At 36.6% G+C, this 12,976-nt stretch overlaps 1 long non-coding RNA gene across 3 annotated transcripts in view; it reads left to right on the top strand.

Annotated features, from left to right (window-relative positions):
* Window positions 1-12,976, top strand: part of LOC135327480 (uncharacterized) — a 181,450-nt gene that overhangs the window by 114,154 nt on the left and 54,320 nt on the right. For 2 of the 3 annotated variants that reach the window (XR_010387649.1, XR_010387650.1), the window contains exon 4: window positions 4,215-5,078. The exons of the other annotated variant lie outside the window; for it this stretch is intronic. This is a non-coding gene — a long non-coding RNA (uncharacterized LOC135327480). Of the gene's footprint in view, window positions 1-4,214; window positions 5,079-12,976 lie in introns of those variants that run through there. 3 annotated transcript variants of the gene reach the window in all.

The raw sequence follows: 12,976 nt of genomic DNA, 5'->3' as shown, positions 1-12,976 counted from the left end.
GAAATCCCAGTGCCTTACATTCCTGTCCATCGCTATGCTCAAGCAAGAGCAGAGCTACTGTATTTGTTATTGTGTAATATTGTGTATATGTGTGACATAGTATTAAAATCTTGGAGCTAAAGCACCCACTTTTCCATTGCCTAGAAGGCCTGGGAATAGTAACACAGATGTTCATGTGTGATATACATTGGCCCATGTGAATATCCTTCAGCAAGGGAATAATTCTGTAGATATTGGATGATATTCAAAGACAGATTCGTACTCTTTTGGTCTTTTAATTTATACATTGAACTGGCTTGGAAAACATCCTAGCAAAGACAATAAAAGCATATTGTTTGGGATGTCAACAACAGATGCATTTGGTAATACTCAAATATGTCCATCTTCAGTGTTACTCAAAACATGCTTCTTTCTAGAATGAAAAGTCCCATAGTTAAGTGTCAGACAGAAACTTATCTTGAACTCTCAGCTGTATGTGGATATTTTCACTTCAATCCTATTACATTCAGTGCTACTTATTCAGAGGAAGATGCATTTCACTATTACATGAAGAAACTCCTGTATGGTGTTGCATATCAGCATGTAGAATATTTGGAGTTTTAAAGATATAAATATTTTGTAATTGTTACCCTTCTAGCTCCAAGCCTTATATTAACTTGCCATGCGTGCGCGTGTGTGTTTGTGGTGGGGAAAAGAACCAACCTTAGAATATTTGGGAATAGTAACTAGTTCTCCTTATAATTTCTTTGAATGTGGTGGGTGTTTTACTGCTGTCCTTCATGTCCCAAATATTTCCAAAAAAAGTTAATGGAGATGCTATTATAAAAATTTCAGCACTTATTTTTTCCTTTTGTTTCTGAAAAGAATGTTAAAACAAAAAGATGTCTTTTTACAAGGAAACTTGGATTGTAGGTATTAAAGAGACAATATTCCATGTAGGTGTTCTGGACACATATGTAGACCAGATACAGAAAACGTGCCTTTGTTGCTTTTCATACAGGCATCTCTATAGAAATTGTATTAGTAGTTTCTGCTTGTATTTAGTCCATAGTTTCTATTATTAGAGCTATTTTTTATGTAGCACGTGTGTTTTAACAATATTCTGTAAGCAAGCAGCTAATGTAGCAAAAGACAGTTTGGAATATTCTCTTTGAATAAATTCCTTTTGCCATGAAATGAGACTTTTGCCAACTTCTAATCCCAAATTCAAGACCTCTGAATCTCAGTTCTAATGGCTACTGTGTTCTTGAACTTGCCTTATTTTTTGTCTCCAGATTCAACTACTATTTTAATATACGAGATAATGGTTAAAAAAAAATCTGTTTTCTATGTCACATTTCACTCGATAGGGTTTTGTCAGCTTTTGCTGAAAATTGTGAAGCGCGTTGGGACTTGTAATGTGACAGACTCCATTTGTGTTGTACTATATTAAAGCAGTGTTTACAAAAAAAAATCACATTTTTCTTCCAGCTCTGTTTTGAATGCTTTTTTAGCTGAAAGCAGACTAAAACTTTCCAAAATCTATTTACTGGATTTAGAAGTCATAATTCATAAGCACTAAGTGCTGCCTAAAGATGTGCATGTTGTAGGAAGAATGAATGTGTGTCTCTCTCTAATGGGTGCTGTAGCAAAATGTGGTAGCCATGGCAGTCTACATAAAATAGAAAAATATATTAGGAGTTTTGAGAGGGAGATAGGAGTTTATAGTGAGATCTGTTAACTGAAATATAAGAATAGAAAAACAACCTCAGTTTAGGAAATAGGACTAGGAAAATCATCTTGATGTGCTTTTTTCCTATTGTTTTTCTGTTGTTTGGTAACATAGGAGGCTTCAGACTGGATTACACTCTAGTTTCCTAGACTAATTTCTCTAGTTTCCTTTGGCATGTACAGTGTATTTTATCAAAGAGTACAATATCACATAAATACTGTACTGTAAGATGTGATGAAGCTACCTTGAGTTTGTATGTTCATTTCTGCATTATGTGGAAACACTTGGTCATAATGATAATCATTCACTATAGCTTCAGAACAGCAAAAAAACAGCGAGCTTGGCATGCCCCCATTCCAGGCAATAGCAGAATAAAACATTAACACTGACAGCTGCCAACCTCTAGTTTAAAGTTACTCAAAGAGTTTGTTTAGCTTTTTCTGAAAAAAGCTTTCATTGGCCTTTCATTGCTGTAAATGTCATCCAGTTTAAAGTAAAGGAGTCCTCTCCAGACTGTTATAGCTTTCAACTACAAACCCATGCAACATTTTTACATTATTATACTATCAAAGTACATTACTCATAGGATCAAGATTCTATGAACTCACATGAAATCCAAAACAAAAAGAGAGTTTCTGTAATTTGATAATATTAAGATAATTTTACCTAACTTGAGTTTTTATTTTGAAAATTTTTCCAACTGAGGGTTAAGGATAAGGCAAAAAAAAGTTGTAGATACTGTTTTTATAGATGTCACCTATATGTAGTTTGGGCTATGCAGCAACACAGAACCTAGGTCCTGATCCAGAAAATGTGAATGCTGGTGAGTAATTTTATGAACAGAGTGATCTTCAGTGACTACCTTATGAACTGTTCCTGAGTGTTAAATGTTTGAAATATCATGCCCTTAAAGATGCTCTAAAATACTGTGCATAATTTGTGACACTAAGGAAAAATACATATTTATAAAATCACAGCACATTTTAAAATACAGAAGGAAACAATAAATAAATTATTGGTAAAAGAAAGCATTTTCAAAATGTATATTCTAAAGATATTTCTAACCATAGAAACATCAGTAACAACAATAAAGAATTGTATAACTTACCTGGCCATTTTAAATACCAAAAGGAGAGAAAATTAAACTATAAAAAACATTATAAAGTATTAGGAAAGCTTAAATTAAAAAGTGTGAAGCTAGAGCATATAAAATTGTAGTAAAAACGTACCAGATTGCTTCCAAAAATCCTCCAGAACAAAAACTCTCTTCCTAATGTGATACTGGAACAATGTACCTCAGTATTAGTGTAGCCTTAACACCTTAAAATGCAAGAAGCCTTAGTGCTTCTTGCATTTTAGGGTTGTGTCTGGGCCCTTACTTCTAATTATATTGTAAACCTTATGAAAATGCAAATGCTAGAGAGTCGCAGTTACTTGATTTTTTTGCAATTTTCTCTGCCTGGTGATGATAATTTATGAAGCAGAATGAACACAGCTGGGTTTTGTTCAGCTACGTTAAGCCTTGGTTGCTGAGAACAGCAAAAATGTTTTACAGTAGCTAAGATGAACCAATGTGGTTATGGGAGCAAGAGTGGCAATGGATGTGTTCAAGGTTATTTTTTTGTCTGTTTATTTAAACTGTGCCCAGGTGCATTGCCATACTGAGGAGGGTTATGCCTTGTTTGTATTTTAGTTCTTATTTTTAAATGGTTTTCAAATCAGTTATTAGAACTTGAGTTCGCTCTTGCAATGTACTCTGTATCCCCAGCTCCCTGAAATTTAGTTAATATTCAAACCTTTTAGACTTTATCAGTTTAGATCTGTGTTAGCAGAAACATGTTCCATACGTGCAATTTTTATATGTGAGTAGAAAAAGGCATTCATGTGTACGTGTGAAGATCTCAGTCCTACATTTTTAAAAGACTCAAGGAAACTTTTCTGTTCTACCCATTACAATAATAGTGGCTAAACAGCATATTCAGAATACTGTAAATCGTCAGTGTAGCTTAACCTCCTGTGCTGTGCATTTATATCTGAGTACCTACAAACTGGCAATCCCTTTGTGCCATATAATACTTGGGAATCTTCCCTTGAGTATTTGATTTTAATCTTTTAGGCTGGAGGCTTTCCCATGCTAGGAAAATTTTGCTCTAGTATAAGGAGTATTATACAGTTAATCCATGAATACTTCCTTTTTTGCATGACTTCATTTGAGAATTTAAATAGTGTGTGTATGGGAAGGCCGTAGCATGAAATTTAGACTTCAGGTGTCTGGATACTTGTTGTAACATTAGTTTAGTTAACTGAGTAGACATGTGCTTGTTTCATATGAAGTTACTATACAGTCTTGTTCTCATTACACCGAGAGGTATCTCCTGAGAACCAGGTAGGTATTGTAGAACATCGTTTGCTTCATGTTTTGTCTGTATCCAGCAGAGCTTTTAACTGATATGAAGAAATTCATTGAACAAAATAAATTGTTGACTTCCTGTGCTCAAAACAGAGAATCTCCAGCGAGGAGGAAATCCCACCAGGAGGATGCCGTGCACAAGGGAAAGGAAGAACGAATTCTTCGTGAGGGAAGACTTGTCAGTAAAACTGAAATACACCAAAGCATGGAAACAAACATTACAAAAATATGTGTACACAAGGAAATACAAAGGTAGAGAGCTTCAAACATGAATAGCCAGAAAATTCATTAAATACTGAAAACTTTTTCTTATTCTGTTGTGCTGTCATAGTACATAAAATTACCTGCTCCTCGAAGGATCACTTAAATTCCATTAGCTGGCCTCAATGGGGTGAGGTGATGAGTATCATTCTTTACAGCACTTCCTTGCTTACATTTGGTTTAGCTAAGCTCTCATGTTAAATAACTTTCTTTGTTATATTTTTACTCCCTTTAGCATTAGGTTAAACAGTATATTAAAACAATATGTTTACAAAGGTGTTACTAGTGAAAAGACTGTCTGCAAAGGATGTGGGAACTGTATTTAGAAACTTTGGCAGCAAGTTTGCCAGTGCTGAACTAATATGCTGCGTTGAGAAGTCACATTTAACTCAGGCTTGGCATCACACTAACATTCGGAAGCTAGTTGCATCAGCACAGTAGCAGGGCAAGAAGGAGGCTTGTCCATATAATGCTTTGCGGATATACCTGAGATTATAGTGGAAATTATAATCCTTACTATATTAGGAATTACCTTTTAATATTTTAATTATATACTGTAAATATGCAAATTGCAATCATATCTGAATTACTTAAACCATTTATACTTTTTTCAGCTTTCTCTTTTTTTTTCTGCATGTGCAACAAAGTTAGCAATTAAAGCACAAGTAAAATTGAACTCTGCATCTTCAAGGTTAAGGGACAAAGTATTTTATTTAGTCTTTTGAGGTGGTAATAAATGTCAGGGCCCTAAGCGTATTTTGTCCTATTGGAGTTTGGCTGCCTGGGCTCGGGGCTGGCCTTGAGACACATTTATGGATCTGGAAGACTGGTAAAGATGTGGGAAGAAGGCAAGGCTGGTTGGTTGGTTCTCAAGGAGCTGTTGTGGGGATCTCCTTCATTAATGCCTGCTCTTTCCAATGGCTGCGTTGGCCTGGGATCAACCTGAACCAGCTTCTCAGAGTGGAGAAGACTGTGTTTTGAGGACTGTTTGAGAATTACGGAGCCCAAATCATGTACTCCAGAAGAACAAAAGGGTTTTTGTGTTTTAAGTGGTGGGAGGCCTGTGTATCTGGCTTCAGCTTCCCTGTGCTTCTCTTCTGTATTTGAAAAAGCAGTTCTTCCTGCTTCCTACTGGTATTCAGTAAACACTTTCAAAGATTGTGAGGCATGCAGGTAATTCAGAAGAAAGTAACATATAGTAACATAATAAACAGAATCTAAAGGTCTTTTCTCAGTTACAGTGTTGGGCGATGAAATGAGAAAATATTCTTGCAACGCTGATAATGTTTTAGATATTAGAATCTCATTAACAGGTATTCCTGGTGCTAGCACCTCTGAAAAGTAGCAGGTTTTTAGAATGGACAAAGTTCCATAAAATAGCTCAATTATTTAATAAATGATGCTGACATCTTTTCTCAGTACATTGTTTGACACTGAAAACTGCTCTTTCTAAACACGATATTAATTACCTGTTTCAACTGATAATTCTTGAACATCCCAGACCCAAAGGCAGAATTCTGCATGCAGTACCAGGCTAAAAATTAAACGAAACAACAGAGTCTTAAGCTATAAGAAATGCTCTAGAAATCACCATATTCTGTTTTTATTTTGCATTCCAATAGGTTAATATAGCCAAACTGATCTTCCTCCTGACATTCTTTGAAATGAATTTCCTCTGAGGCATTACTTTGTGATATATGCCATATTTCAGCTCAGAATAGATTTTTATATGCAAACTATAACTCTCAGAAGCAGACTCCATTGACATGAGTTTAAGTACAGTTGCACTGGCAGTAATGTATCTGCATGGGAAGAATCCACAAAACAATAAAATTATGTAAATTAGACTATAGGAAGATTATTCATAACCAAATGCCTGGATATAAGCTTAGCATCTCCTGTGTGGCTCATGGATTTTCTAAAGTATGACAAACAATCCTGGCAGAAATCACAAGAGAAATTAAGATCAAAGCCTAAACATAAATGAAAAGAAATGAAATATTTTCTGCTGATCAATTAACAATGTGCTTTCCTGGCAGCCTGCAGCCACAAACCAAATAGGAAATCAGATTAGGCTGCTTTCATAATCAGGAATAGAAATGGCACTTAGGGCTAAAAAGAGAAAAGTCATTGCATTTATCTCTGTATTGTTTTTTAATTGTTTTTTTCATCATTGTTATTTTTCATCATTCATATTCAGATTAGTTGCCTAATTTTAGTCAGTCAACCAAGTGTGTAATAAATGCATGAATTCTATTTGGTTTAAATATCCCCATCTAATTATCCTGCGCTTTTGTTATCAATCTCCGATGTTAATGGTATAAAAGCAAAAGGAGTTTTTAGTAATTAAATTGTTACTAGAATTATTGTAGAGGATGTTGACAAACCAAGCACATTTAATTATAACTATAAATAGCCTGTAAAGGCTCTTAGTAGGGTGGGATTAAAATGAAGCAAATAATAGTCTAATACTACATTTCCTGTCCTGTGTGTATAGTTGGTAGTGTTTTAGTCTTCTCTCTGGCATCGTTTGCCATTTTATATGGTATGGTACTCTTCCTTTTCTGAACTTCAACAGCTTCTCACAGTTGCTGAAGAATAATGCAGTACTGCTGAAAATCACACAGCAGAACATAAAGACACTTTCTGGTTTGCTCCTGGAAACCAAAGATGCAGTGATGGGAAATGCAAGTAGTAAATGTTGATTGTTTTTACAATATTGCTTTGTTCCTTCTCAGAAAATATGTCAGTTAGAGATATGGAAAAATATGTCAGTTAAAGATGGTGGAAAGCTGTGCTGCTGAAAGGACAGCCATGCTGTAAAGAAATAGCAGGAAGGTCAGTAAAGGTTTCCGAATGGGACAGGTGGAGTCACACCCAGTCACAAACTGTTGAGTTGATTTCCGTAGCAGCAGGGAAGGATGAATAATGGACAACAAAGGATCTTCTCATATTCAAATGAATAATTTATAGTGAGTTCTGCTGCGTTTGAGCTTTTAAAGGAAGAGGCATAAGGGGGAAAAACAGTTTTTGGAGTGTCTTCAGGCCAATATAATTGACAGGATTTTTTTTGCCTCTCTTGCTAGGCTACGGGCTGGATTCTCCACCCCTCTGCCCCAAATAGAAAAAAAAAACCACACCCACCCACCCACCCACCCACAGTGCCCATGGTTCGAAAAGTGATATAAAGCCACTTCCCTGCCTGCAGCCGCTCCTTGCTCATGTAAAAGCTCTGGAGGTGAAACGAGCTCTCACAGGCTTCTGGAAACTTGAATCTGGCTGCTGGCATGGCCTTCTCCTGGCCTCTCCCATCCTGCGACTGCTGCAGCTCCCCCCGGCCATGCTCATACCAATGCCTCTTCTTTGTATGTCTTTTGCTGCCTTTAGGCTGCACTGCTGTTGCCTCCTCGTGTTTCTTGCCCTGGGTCTATTATACCTTCATTCCGCCAATCGCAGCCTTCGCACCTCCAGTATCACAGCTAGGTAGCCTAAGTGAACAAGCCCAGCTTAGCTGGCATGCTGCGTGGAGTCAGCTCTGGTGTGGGGAGGTTAATACCTAGGTTTTGTGCTATGTTTCACTAGTTGGGAACTGGTGGTGTAAATCATGAGATGCAGAAACTCAGCGGTGGTTTGGGGCCCAGTCAAGTAGACGTGCTGATCTGAGTGACCTGCTCGGTCAAAGCGAGGAAGGAGAGAAAAAGCCAGGATTCTGGAAAGAGTCCCCTGGGGGGTGAGTCCTCAGTGCACGTCCAGCTTAGACTGGCGGTTTGACTTTTGGATTGGAAGGAATTTTCCTAGGAATGAACGTGGTTCATTTTCCTTCCTGTACAGCACAGAGCTGTGTTCATTTACAAAGATCATCTGGCCTGTTTCATCTGACACCTTCTCTCTGAGGATGCTGGCAACTCCTGCGGTTGCTCTCGTGTGCCCTGGTCTCTCTTCCTCTCCCTCTTTCTCTTTCTAAACACTGTTGCTTTTGAGGCTCATGGTCAGGTATGTCAAAAACCTGGTATTTGCTTTAAATATTTTCAGGAGTGTTTTGTGGTGTTTGGTATGTTGAAGGACTAGCATGGATTTTTTTTGTGCATGTATTTGGAATTAAAATTCTGTTAAGCTGATCTTTTTAATTGTGAAGAACTGGACAAGCTGGCCCAGACACTGTTTATCTTAGATTCCTGTTAGCCAGCTTTATGCTGTTTCTTGCTCTTTGCACTAGTTCTGTGGTTGACCCTCTCAGGTGGCTAATTTTTCTGTGCCCTGTAACAGGAACAGAGGTATTTAATGTTGTATTTTGCATTCCCGTCTGTGTTTAATACACATAAAATTTAGCTGTTATAGCATTAATTCCTTTTACTGAGTTTGTCCTTGAATTTACTTGTGCTTTCTGAAATGCCTAAGTAAAATAAAATCAGAGGGTGCTGCATTAAATAACATAAATTGAATGCTTTTGATTTCAAATATTTTGCTCAAAAAGGAATGGAAGGGCTACATTTGTCTCTCTCAAGACCTTTTGTTTCAATTCAGAAAATTCAGACTGTGTTTTAGGAATTGGTTGTGGGTATGTTGGAAATGTACTATAACATACACTAAGTCTTCAAAATTTTCATAAATTTTAAAAGCACAACAGCTGTTGAGATTGACCATAATGTTCACTCTCTGTTTATTAAAGCTTTTAAAGTTTTTTATTTCCTAATTGCTCATCACTAATGAGGTTGCCAGATCTCATAGGGGTCATTTCCATGCTTGTATTAGTAAATACTCAGATGGAGTTTGATCACACTCGTCAGTGTGCTTTGAAATTTAATTAGGCAATTATAGCTTAAATTTCACCACTCAAAATAAATGGAGCTCCATCTTCTCTGTGATCTATTTTCTAACAATGAAACCTGCTGAATCTAGACTAATTACAACATTTGATGCACACATTTTGTCCATCAAGAATACAAGTGATGTTGAAGCATACAGTTCCTCTTTGAGAAATGTTACAGGCCATGCTCTGAAAAATTCATGTGTAGCAGTAAAACTTACTGTATATGTACAGTGTATATGCAAGCCATGTATTTAGTGCAGACTTCCATTTGTACTTACAGATGAATTACTGTTTAGCATGAGGACTGCATTTCCTTTTAGAAGGGGCTAGCAGGTGCTAGCCTTTGGAAAGTGTTCACTTAGGAAATTAATGGTTTGAATCAGACAGTCTGTATCTTTTAGAAATGCTAAGTTAGTAACTTTTCAAGTCTTGACCTATAAATACCTAGAAACTTATGCCTCTGATGATACTTAGCATTTTTGAAAGGCAACAAAGGCCTCAGTGTAGACCCAGTGGCCCCAGTGTTTTGGCCAATGAAAGATCTCCTAGGGAGAATTAGCAAAAGGTACTTTTGCTTGTCTGGGTTGCATGTATAAAAGCACTGTGAAACCTTTGCTTATTTGTTGTACAGTCAGAGACAAGGCTCACTTACAATGAGGCTATAAATGCTTGCTTACACGTTTAATGCACTGGAGATCTATAGATGAAAAGAAATGTGCTAAACACTGTGCTACAGGAGTGGCTCTGCCTGTAGGACAGTCCCCTCAGAAATGACTGCTCAGCAGTGAGGATATACTGATAAACAAACTAGCTAAGCCAAACCTGGGTGCCAGCACACAAAGCTCACCATGCTTTCCCTGGTGAGAACCAAAACCCTTTGGTACTTCTAATCTATTAATCAGAGTAGCCACTGAAAGTAAGTAGCTCTTCAAATAGAAAATTCCCTTTACCCTTACGAATCTAACAAAAGTTCAAGGTGCACAGCACTAGCATCAAAATGGCATTTGGGGAATAAATCATTTGTTTCGACTCCAGACTACCATTACATTGGCATTAAAAAAATACATCCTCAGATTTTTTTTTCTAGATGACATTTTGTGAGTTTTAAAGAGAAACAGTTAACAGCCAACTTTTAAGTGTCCTCTTGTTCGTATTTCTGTGACATGTTTATAACAAATTGTTCTTCCCTTATTCCTTTGCTGGTAGATGTCATCGGAAATGACCCAAAGCACCTTGGAGCCATTTTTTGCTGCATTTTAACTGTGCTGGTCTCTCTCTTCTGGTGACAGTTCTTCTTAGTGTAAGCTGAATGCATTGCTTTGTGACAAAAGCGTATTTAGTTCTATAGAAAGTACATAAAGGAGTAGATATTATCTAATTCAGTGTTTCGGTGTACTGTAAAGCTATACCAATCTGAATAACTGTTATATGAAAGTAAAGTTGTGGTTTATTATACTGGTTCTTATTTTAGATGCTCTAGTTTGTTACATAAAAGTGGCTTAACCTTTACTATTCTGTGTAAGTTTTCAAATCAGAAGAGCTGACTATTCCTTTTGGAGTGTTAGTTTTTAATGAGAACATCTTTTCATTTCTACATTTGCCTGCATCCTTCGAATAACTTTTTATTTCCTATACTCCTTTTCTTTCTTTTCTTGTTTTCAATGATATGTCAAGATCTCATCGAACTTGCTGGGATGTCTAAGAAGCTCTGCATCTTGATTTCTTTTTAGAGAGTGTAGATATGTAAGCTATCATATCTAGTCTGAGAAATCAGCATTTTATCCCAAATCTCTAATGATGATCTGTGAATAAAATCCTGCATAATGTTGCACATACTTGTGTAGATGACTGATTGGGAAGTAATGTTTTTTCAGCCTTCAGTGAAAATCATCAAATGCAGAAAGAAACCTACAGATGTTGCTTTAAATTAGTACTGATGCTATACTGAAAAAAACCTGGAGCACTGAGATTATTTCCTAAGCTCATCATTATTACCTAAAATTTGCAAAATTACAAAAAGAGACTTTCCTTTCCTCCTCTTATTTATAGCAATATCCATACAGATGGTCTGAAGGTGAGACTTAGCAAATATAAAGCCTCTAAGATGGTTTAATACTTTTTTCCCAAAATGTTTAAAAAACCTTTCCTGATTAGTCCTTCTTTACTGCGTGTGTTTAACATGTATGTGTTATTTTGGTTATTCAAAAAGACTAAATCAAGTATTTTGATGGTGGCAATTCTTAAGCTTCTTAAGAATGAGTGAGATGATGTTTACTAACTAGGATCTCTCCTGCTTAGCTTTAAGCCCACAGTGCACTGTAATCAATGACAGAATTTCTTTTTGATATGGTAAACTAAACAACTGTGTTATTTTCCCCCCTCCTGAGAAAATTCAGAAATACCTTTCTAAGTAGTTTTTCATATCCTATTGAAATTTTGATTCCCTCCAAAATGACTACTATGGAGATAAGTCCTTAGCATATCCCACCTTGCTTCGTTTAAAAGGGTTCAATATATGAAAAAGAAAAGAAAGGAGAAAAAAAAAGTCCTTACTTTTTGTGAAGACTCTTTCAATAACTTTTAAATCTCTTTACAAAATAAAGTCTTAGTATGATAATAGTACAATAAGAAAATGCCTATTCTTTATAAGACTATGTTTTGACATATTTACATTTGAAAAATATTTGCTGCATTAGTATGTTGTTGAAAGTAAGATTAGTTCGCCAGCTTTTCCCAGATCAGCTCACTGAAACCTGTTGCTGCCAATACCAATTTATTTATTTATTTATTTAGTATTTTCATCTTTTTGGCTTTTAGGACAGACCGTTGCTGCCAGGCATTATGATCTCAGGTTATCACATTTTGCTTTTTAGCTCCCACCCAGCTTCCTCTCTCCTCGCTGCTCTCTCCAGACCATCGCGGTGTGTGGAGGCTGCGCCTCGGTGCTGTCTGCAGGGAGGGCTCTGGCTGCTGGGCCAGTGGTCAGAGCAAGGGTAGCAGCACACCACCCAAGGGGTATGCACTTTCTCACGAAGAAAAGCAAAGATATCATGATGACCATAATATATTTGATGTCTTCCCATTAATTTGGGAGAATATTTCCTTGTTGAAGAACTTGCCAGGCCTTGCAGCTGACAGTTTATTCGGCATCTTTATTTCCATTTTTTAGCTTTATCCTCTGCTCAGGGTCTTAATATCTGAAATAAGACAGATGAGTTTCAGTCTTCTCTTTTCACCCATCTCTTATTAAGTCTTTCTTTGCAGATATCTCTTCTTTCCAGTCACTTTGAGAAGTCTTTTCTAAGTTTGTGTCCAGCCACACTCCTGTGGCCTAAACGTGGTCTCCTCCTAACTTCTCCCTCTTCATAGCCTACTCTAAAGCCCCTCCATCATCCTGTCTTTCTCTTTCACTTTTCCTATCCTTAGGTATTTTCAAATGTATGTACAAACATCACTCAAAATTTCTGTATATTAAACAAAAAACAGTCAAACAAAATACTGTCCCTCTCCAAAGACTTTTCCATTATCCTGATGGTCAAATGCCATCCTATTTCCCATCTTCCTTCATCAGTAGTTTAAATAGGCCTATGGCAAATAGCACAATGATGTGAGGTTTTTTTTCCTAGTATTTCCAAGATCTGTTCTGTGACCCTTTTTTCGGTTTTGATGCTGTCAGAACTCTTTCGGAATTCATTCTAATATATTTATATGCAATTTTTTATTTTTTCCATATTTTTGAAGCTTTATTGAATATTGACTGAACATTTTGTTCCGTTATTTACAT

This window comes from Dromaius novaehollandiae, chromosome 2 (genome assembly GCF_036370855.1).
Source record: "Dromaius novaehollandiae isolate bDroNov1 chromosome 2, bDroNov1.hap1, whole genome shotgun sequence".
Classification (NCBI taxonomy): Eukaryota; Metazoa; Chordata; class Aves; order Casuariiformes; family Dromaiidae; genus Dromaius; species Dromaius novaehollandiae.
The sequence above is the reverse complement of the archived record's forward strand: the minus strand, read 5'-3'. Positions and strand labels throughout refer to the sequence as shown.